Raw genomic sequence first — 8,832 nt, 5'->3', positions numbered from 1 at the left:
TAATTTTAATCTTTTCTCTTTGTCACATGATACTAGCTTTATCTCACTCTAGCCTATGATTTAAACAATCTTATGCTGATTTTAATATTAACTCTGCTAAAGTCAACACAGAACCATGATGGGCAATAGACCTTTTTTTTTTTGCACTACCCACCCCCTTTTAGACAGGTGTATTTATTTGATCAAAACAGCTTTGATCAATGGATCCTGGAAACGTCCTTGTATTTTAGGTGAGATGCCATTAGCTGTTCATCAGCCAGTCAGCAAATATCCTCACTATTATCAATAAGGACATTTCAGTAGCCAATCAGAGTGATAATAAGAACCAAAATAGTACATCAGTATCTCATCAGGACATGGATATAAAAAGAGCATTGGCTGAGCTAAGTTAAGGATCACCGGGAAGGAAAGGTTCATATGTACCACTGAAGATTATCTTGCCTCTTTTTTTTATCTGGCAGGTGGATATGGCCCCCTTGCTGCAGGGCAAGTCCCAGGAGGATATGGTAGTCTGCTAGGCCCTGGACAGCCACTAGGAGGATATCGTAAGTGGCACCACAGTTCTGTTTTCCCATGTTTTTTACTCATTTGCTAATAGCCTAAAACTTGCCTGAAATAATTTCCGGATTTTTGGAATGAGCAATTATTTTTCAAACTGTGTGTCTGGGTAATTCTGGAGTCTTTCAATATAAGATCCTTAAGGACTGTATTCTTTAACATTGTTATATCTAACTGCTTGAAGTAGAAGGAGCCACCAGGCAATTTAATAAAAAAAAATAAATCATAATAATCAATAAGCTAGTATTAAACAAAGCATTGTTCTTTAAAAGTTTTAGTGTAATAACATAAAGGAAGCTTTATGGTGATAAGTAGGAATAACCTTTGGAGAAAGCAAGTGTTTGTCACTTAAAGTTTTAAGTGAAGCATACTATGTGTTTACTCAGTGGTACTTCCTAATCTAAGGACTATTGTTGAGAAGGCTTGTTTTATATAGCTCCCTTCCACATTTCAGACCTCTCTGCTTACCTGAGTTCAGGTAAGGTTTATGTGAGAATCAGTATGATCTAATGGTTAAGGTACCAGGCTAGAAATCAGGAGACTTAATCTGGCTTTAGGCATGAAAGCCAGCTGGGCGCCTTTGGCCAGTCACTCTCTCTCTTAGCCCAACTCACTTCACAGGATTATGGTTGTGGGAGAAAGTAGGAAGAGGAAGGAGTATTGTATATATTATGTTCACCTCCCTGAGTTACTTGTAAAGTAATAAAGATGGAACATTTTTTTTTAAAAAAACAAAACCTACAGATTCAAGCATAATAAATAAACCCCTCTACCCATCAGCAACCAACTATAACCAGTGAAACAATGAAAATCAGAGCACAGTGCTCTTATTTGCCTCTCCCCCCCCCTTAAAAGTGTAAGAACATAGGTAAGAAATAATCGATTTCCAAACACACTTTCAAGTACAGCCCTACAAAGAGCACTTCATGATCAGATAATCTGGATGTTGCCAAAGCATGAGTGATAGGACCCTGATCTGATAGTGGACAACCTGCCATTAAAAGCACTTCACACTTCTGTGACTGGGAAAGATTTGAAAATGTACTTGGCATGTCATTGGGAGATCTATATGGCTGGAATATTGAAACCTATTTACATCTTGCATGCTGCAAAATATGGGCCAGACATCTCTGCAGACTTCCTGGGCTTTTTTAGAAGGCAAATCCAGCTTTCTGAAGGCAGGTTTCCTTCCCTGAAGGTTTTCCTACTATTATGCTACCTTCACAAGATGATACTATTCCACTTTACAAGCAGCTTTAGATAGTTTTAATTGCTATATGTATCCTTTTTTTCTTTCAAATATAATTTTTAACTGAACACAGATATGATTTCAGGAATCCCAGTGACTTAGCCCTGCCCTTAGCACAACAAAGCAACCATGCCTTGGACTGCAGAGATCCTCAAAATTAAGCTATACTTTCATCAGAAGAAAATTTCATTTTTGTTGTTAATGCTATTAGCATAGTCTCCTCAATTGTATTTGCATTTCATTTCTCATTCATATTTTTTGATGTACATCCCACCTTTTAAAAAGCATATAAAAGCAACTGTGTTACTCGTTTAACAACTGTAGCAAGACCTTGGAATGCATGAGCCAATCAGGGCCGATCCCAAGTTACTATGGGCCCCAGAACTCCCTACCTCATTTCTATTGCGCTGAAGGCCATATTATGAAAAGATAGCACATCAGCCATTTCCCCCAGCATCTGCACTGTTATTTATGGATGTACAGTGCTACAGATACATATTCTTAATAATGCCTGCTGGCAGGCAGCATGAACACAGATTTGCTTGTGGGATAGAAGAAAAATCAACCTGCAGCAACAAAATCCCCTCATCATTCCACACAAAAGAGAAAGGGGGGGAAAATGCTAGCATAGCCTCAGCAAACAGCTGCTTTAAATTTCCACCCATCCATGACAGAAAACTATTCTGCATCCTATGAATCCCAGTCATGCTGCTGTTCCCAGAGACCATCAGTCCTCTGACTTATCGCAATTGGAATTATTACCAGAGCGTAATATATTTGGTATACTTTGAGGCTACCCCTTGGATAGAAGTAGAAAATATCACTTTAACCCCATTACAGCTAAAGACAGCTTCGGTTTATCTCACTCATGGGCTGGGGATTGAGATGAAGCCAACTTTACAGAGATGTGATAGAAAACCAATGCTTCCAGGACGTGTTTATGTTATGATTAGACAGATGTTAGGAAAGTATGATTAAGTTGTTTGTATTCATCTTTTGGAGTGCTGCAGTTTGCACACAGATATGAAAGTGTAACATTTGTTCATATTATTTATTAAATAGTAAACTTCTTAGGATTATAAAGAAGTATTAACAATCAAGGATATGATGTAAGAGGAACAGAAGAAAAATTCATTGTCCAGAGGTAAATCTTTTGGTATCTTTTTTTCTTTTGGTTTAGGAGGGAAGGAATCAAAGTATGGAATGAATGGATACCTGGGAAATGGCTATAGAGGTAAGATTTAAGAAGGTGAAATACACAGAGATGTACTCTCTGTGCAGAACGATTTCCAGAGCTTGGGGAAGGAACTTAGCAGAACAGGCTGTAGACTTACTTTTTCAGAAGTTTTACCAGTATGTAAGGAGCAAAATGGAAAAGGCCAGCGTATAGCACAATTCAATATGTGGCTAAAGGAGTGGTGTAAAGGGTAAGGGTTTGGATATATTAGTCACGATGTCTGTAGCTGGTCCAATGAAAAAATGTACAAAAGAAATGGTTTGCATCCATCAAAGAAAGGGACTGAGTTACTCGGCTATAAATTCACAGATTTTCTGGAAGAATATTTAAACTAAACAGCGGGGACAGTGAGTTAATTGATAGAGAACATCCCTGTCCCCGGCAATCTAAAAACTATAGGGCTATCAGTGCATGTAACATAGATGTGTGTGCGGACAAGAATATCAACCTTGCTGTCAAGCAAAATCAAGCTTCTAATAGCAAGTGTCACACAAAGTGCACTAACCAAATAGGTAGTAAGATAATAGGGGAACTCAGGCACCACACAGGTTACGTAGAAAGTAAACACAGGGTCAGTCATAAAGGACTCAAATGTCTATACACCAATGCACAGAGTATGAACAGCAAACAGGGTGAACTAGAAATTCAGGTTAATGAGGGCAGATATGATATTGTTGCCATTACGGAAACATGGTGGGATGAAACCCACAAATGGAACACATAGCTAGAGGGATTTAAATTATTTAAAAGAAACAGACCAAATAAAAGAGGAGGCGGAGTTGCTCTATATGTAAGAAATAACTACATCTCTACAGAAATAGAGCACAACAATGATGAAAACTGTCTTGAATGCATTTGGGTCAATACAAAAGGGGGGGGAACGACATTACCATAGGTATATACTACAGGCCACCCAACCAAACACAGGAAATAGATGAACTTTTTGCTAGTCAGTTAACTAAGGTATGTAGGAAGCACATCACAATAGTAATGGGGGACTTTAACTACCCTGACATTAACTGGGAGACAAACTCTGCACCAAGTGGAAGATCAAAGATTCCTTGCAAACCTAGCAGACAATTTTGTCTCCCAAAAAGTAGAGAAGGGAACTAGGGGATTAGCCATTTTGGATCTAATTCTCACTAACAGAGATGAAATGATAGAAGGTGTTGAAGCCACAGGAACCTTGGGAGGAAGTGATCATGCAATATTGGAATTCAACATTATGGAAGCACAAGCAATAGAACACAGTCAAACTAGACTCTTGGACTTTAAGAGAGCTAATTTCAATAAATTTAGAGAGGGCTTGGGAAAGATTCCATGGATGAGAATCCTCCAGGGAAAAACAACGCAAGAAGCTTGGGAAATTTTGAAAAGCAAGATAATAGAAGCCCAGTCTACCTCAATGCCAACAAAGAGGAAAAATAACAGCTCTCAAAAGAAACCAGCATGGCTACATAAAGAACTCTCTGATAAATTGAAAGATAAAAAGGACAAATATAGAAAGTGGAAAGAGGGGCACATAACTAAGTCAGAATATCAACAAATAGCCCGAGCCTGCAAAGATGAAGTGGGGAAAGCTAAGGCTCAAAATGAACTAAGGCTTGCGACCAAAGTCAAAAATAACAAAAAAAGCATCTTTCAACATGTAAAAAACAAGAAAAAAGTGAAGGAAATGATTGGTCTATTAGTGGAGGAAAGTGTCAAGAAGGTGACAAGCAACAGGGAGAAAGCAGAACTATTTAACTCGTTTTTTGCATCTGTCTTTACACAAAGGGAAAAAACAGACCAAACTACCAAAAATAGTGCCATAAAAAACAGAATAGAAACACAAGTTAAGATAGGCAAGAAAACGATGTAGTGAGCACCTGTCCAGCTATCTGTTCAAGTTTAGTGGTCCTGGTCTACCTAATGTGGGGTCCCAAGAGTTCCTTGACCGTCTACACTAGAGTCTTGGTAACTTGATATAAAAAGTTTCTAGGACCTCGTGACCCCTTGATGGCCTCCTGACCTTTTCTCGACTACATCAAGGGTAGAAGTTTTTTCCTTTTTTTTTACCTGGGTCCTTTAATGTCTGCTATCAGCCTGACCTCAATATCTGGGAAGATTCTGGAAAAGATAATCAAACAACGAATCAGCGAACACCTAGAGGCAAACAAAGTCATTACTAAAAGCCAACATGGGTTTGTCAAAAACAGATCATGCCAGATAAATCTTATTGCATTCTTTGACCAAGTGACAAAATTAATGGATCAGAGGAATGCTGAGGATATAATTTACTTGGATTTCAGTAAGGCATTTGATAAAGTAGATCACAGCCTACTACTTGATAAAATAGAAAAATGTGGGGTAGACAGCATCACCACCAGATGGATCCGTACCTGGCTGACTGGCCATACTCAGCATGTGGTCCTCAATGGAACCACATCTACATGGAGGGAAGTGTGTAGTGGGGTGCCCCAAGGCTCTGTTCTGGGCCCAGTGCTCTTCAACATCTTCATCAACGATTTGGACGAGGGGATAGATGGGGAAATCATCAAATTTGTAGACGACACCAAGCTGGCAGGAATAGCCAACACTCCAGAAGACAGGCTTAAGATACAGGAGGATCTGGACAGACTTGAACACTGGGCGCTATCTAACAAAATGAAATTCAATGATGAAAAAAGCAAGGTTTTACATTTAGACAAGAAAAACCAAATGTACAGGTATAGTATAGGAGGTACCTTGCTCAGTAGTAGTAACTGTGAGAGGGACCTCAGAGTCCTAATGGACAATCACTTAAATATGAGCCAGCAGTGTGCTGCAGCTGCCAAAAAGGCCAACACAGTGCTGGGCTGCATTAACAGAGGGACAGAATCAAGGTCACGTGAAGTATTAATACCACTTTACAATGCCTTGGTAAGGCCACACTTGGAATACTGCATCCAGTTTTGGTCACCACGATGTAAAAAAGATGTTGAGACTCTAGAAAGAGTACAGAGAAGAGCAACAAAGATGATTAGGGGACTGGAGGGTAAAGCATATAGGGAAAGGCTGTTGGAATTGGGTATGTCCAGTTTAATGAAGAGAAGGACGAGGGGGGACATGATAGCAGTATTCCAATATCTCAGGGGCTGCCACAAAGAAGAGGGAGTCAAGCTATTTTCCAAGGCACCTGAAGGCAGGACAAGAAGCAACAGATGGAAACTAATCAAGGAGAGAAGCAACCTAGAACTAAGGAGAAACTTCCTGACAGTTAGAACAATTAACCAGTGGAACAACCTGCCTCCAGAAGTGGTGAATGCGCCAACACTGGAAGTTTTTAAGAAGAGATTGGACAGCCATTTGTCTGAAATGGTATAGGGTTTCCTGCCTGAGCAGTGGGTTGGACTAGATGACCTCCAAGGTCCCTTCCAATATTATTATTATTATTATTATTATTATTATTATTATTATTATTATTATTATTATTATTATTATTATTATATCTCCCATTATGTTGATTTTCTGTTCACCTTCATACCCACCATCAGCCAAAACATGCATTCTGTCTGCATTTCTAGGCATTTATGTAAAATTAAAAATTCCATACAATCATCAAAAGTTATATTTAAATCTTCGCTAGGTTCCTAAGTTATAATGTGATTTATTTATCTTGTGGGTGAAACCAGCTGTTGTGATTTGCAAAACATGATATGTGAAGCTAACTGTTGTGATCAACAAACCATGGTTAAAACAAACATAACCGGTGTATTATCTTAAGCAAATCACTGTCCTGAAGGCTCTGGGATTTCAGCTTAGGTGAAAAGTATTAGGGATTGCTAACAGAAATCAGTTATATATTTCAGCATCATTGAAGGAAATAATGATAAATATATTGTTACTTTTTAAAACAATACTATATTTATGCTTTTGAGTATTTTCATTTGTTAAAAAAACTGTACTGAGTTATGGAATACATATACGCAAGGAAGGTGAATAATTTTGAATCTTGGAGAAGTGGATTCCTAGCTAATTATGTGAGGAATAGGACTGACATTTGCAAAATCATCTCATACTGTCCTGCAGTCAGTCTATGTACAGTAAATGGCAAAGCTGGAAAATAAAATAATGGTTCCCTTGTCTTCACTCTTTCCTAGGCCGCTGCTCTTCTGGAAAATGCTGAAAGACAATATTGCTCTGCAGAACTTCCAATAGCAAGATCTAACATTCTAGGCAATCTTTGGTGCTAAGTTTAAAGACCAACAACTGCATTCCCAATATAAATGACTGTGTCTTTTTCTTTCTCTATGTTTTATTTTGTCATTAGAAACTTTTCATTTTTTAAAGAGTGAAAAACATTGCATGTTAGTTTTTAAAGCTTTGGTCAACCATATTTTCCAAGGACTAATAGTATTTCTGTGACCGTACTACACAAAGAGTTTGAGAAGCTAGAAATTGCTTTCTCCGCCAAGACATACCCTGTGTATTCCACAGATTAGGAGGCAGTCTAGAAATGTTTTTCATCTAATTATGTTTGGAGGCCCAGACACCAATGTCTTTTTACATAAGAATAAATCCACCATTCTCAGTGTCTTGCATACTTGTGGTATCCTTGTTCAGCCTTGCAAATTTGTGTATATTTTTAAAAAAATCCCACTGAATATCTTCCATTAATATATTATGCAGAAACTAAAAGCTTACTGCTTAATTTCTTCAACATTTTCTAGATGCTAGATAAATGTATTACATTGTTTCTAAACATGGCATTCTAAAACTGATACTATGGAATCCTGAAATGTTGGCATCTTCAGATCAATTATTGGATAATAAATCTTTTTTCATTTCTTACATTAAAGGATAAATAGTACTTACTTGTTGCTGGCCACTGGAAATATTTATATCTATTGCCATCATAATTTGGACCATTAGCATTTTCAGCTTCAGAGATACTTAAATGATTAGAAGAGATGATTAAATCTTATGAAGCCCATTAGTCTTTATACATTTTATTGATTAATCATTTTGATATGCACATTTTAAAAAGGAATTAGAGACCCCTATTTTATCTAAACAATAGGAAACCGTCTTAACCTCTGTATCAAAAATGTCAATAGATCTAATTTACAAAATATTTACAAAAATATTTAGTACTTATTGTACCCCATTGCATTTGTGTAGAAAAGAATCAATAAATCATCATGCTAGAGTGGAAAGGGGAATGCTGCTTCATTAAACAGATTTTTTCCACTGTTCTAAAATTTTTATACTCTGGGAATAAGTCATTTACCCATATGAATTTGTGTCTGAAACATAGTTTAATACTTTCATACAACTATATTCTTTTGATCAATATATCTATTATAAGGTAATTGATGGCTAGACAACGTATCTCATACCTTTCTTATTGCTGAGACTTGTCATTCAACATTGGAAAAATACATGTATATATACATGTATATGTAATAATTTCCAACGGATTCCAAAGAAATACAATTACCAACCTAATCCAAAGGGAAACACCCCCCCAAGAACCGAGACATAGAACAGTACAACGACATCGCCCTCCTCACCTACATCAAAGGCACCACAGATAAAATCAGCAAAATTCTCCACAAACACAATATTAAGACAGCCTTCGGCACCGACCAAAAAATAGCCAACATCTTAAGAAACCCCAAAGACAGGATCCAGCTAGAAAACCAAGGAGTCTATGAAATACCATGCAAAATCTGCCCAGCCACATACATTGGACAAACTAATAGGAGAATAAATGCCCGCATCGCAGAACACAAGAACGCAGTCAGAAAAGAAGAAAAAACTTCCT

At 37.6% G+C, this 8,832-nt stretch overlaps 1 long non-coding RNA gene across 1 annotated transcript; it reads left to right on the top strand.

Moving 5' to 3' along the window:
- Nucleotides 1-468: 468 nt before the first annotated feature.
- Nucleotides 469-7,523, top strand: LOC107282565. Its single transcript, XR_001548778.1, has 3 exons — nucleotides 469-545; nucleotides 2,988-3,041; nucleotides 7,166-7,523. It is a non-coding gene; the product is annotated as an uncharacterized LOC107282565 (long non-coding RNA).
- The last annotated feature ends 1,309 nt before the right edge of the window (nucleotides 7,524-8,832 follow it).

This window comes from Protobothrops mucrosquamatus, unplaced genomic scaffold (assembly GCF_001527695.2).
Source record: "Protobothrops mucrosquamatus isolate PMUCROS unplaced genomic scaffold, P.Mucros_1.0 scaffold8, whole genome shotgun sequence".
NCBI classification, from domain to species: Eukaryota; Metazoa; Chordata; class Lepidosauria; order Squamata; family Viperidae; genus Protobothrops; species Protobothrops mucrosquamatus.
This window is presented reverse-complemented; position numbering and strand designations above follow the sequence as displayed.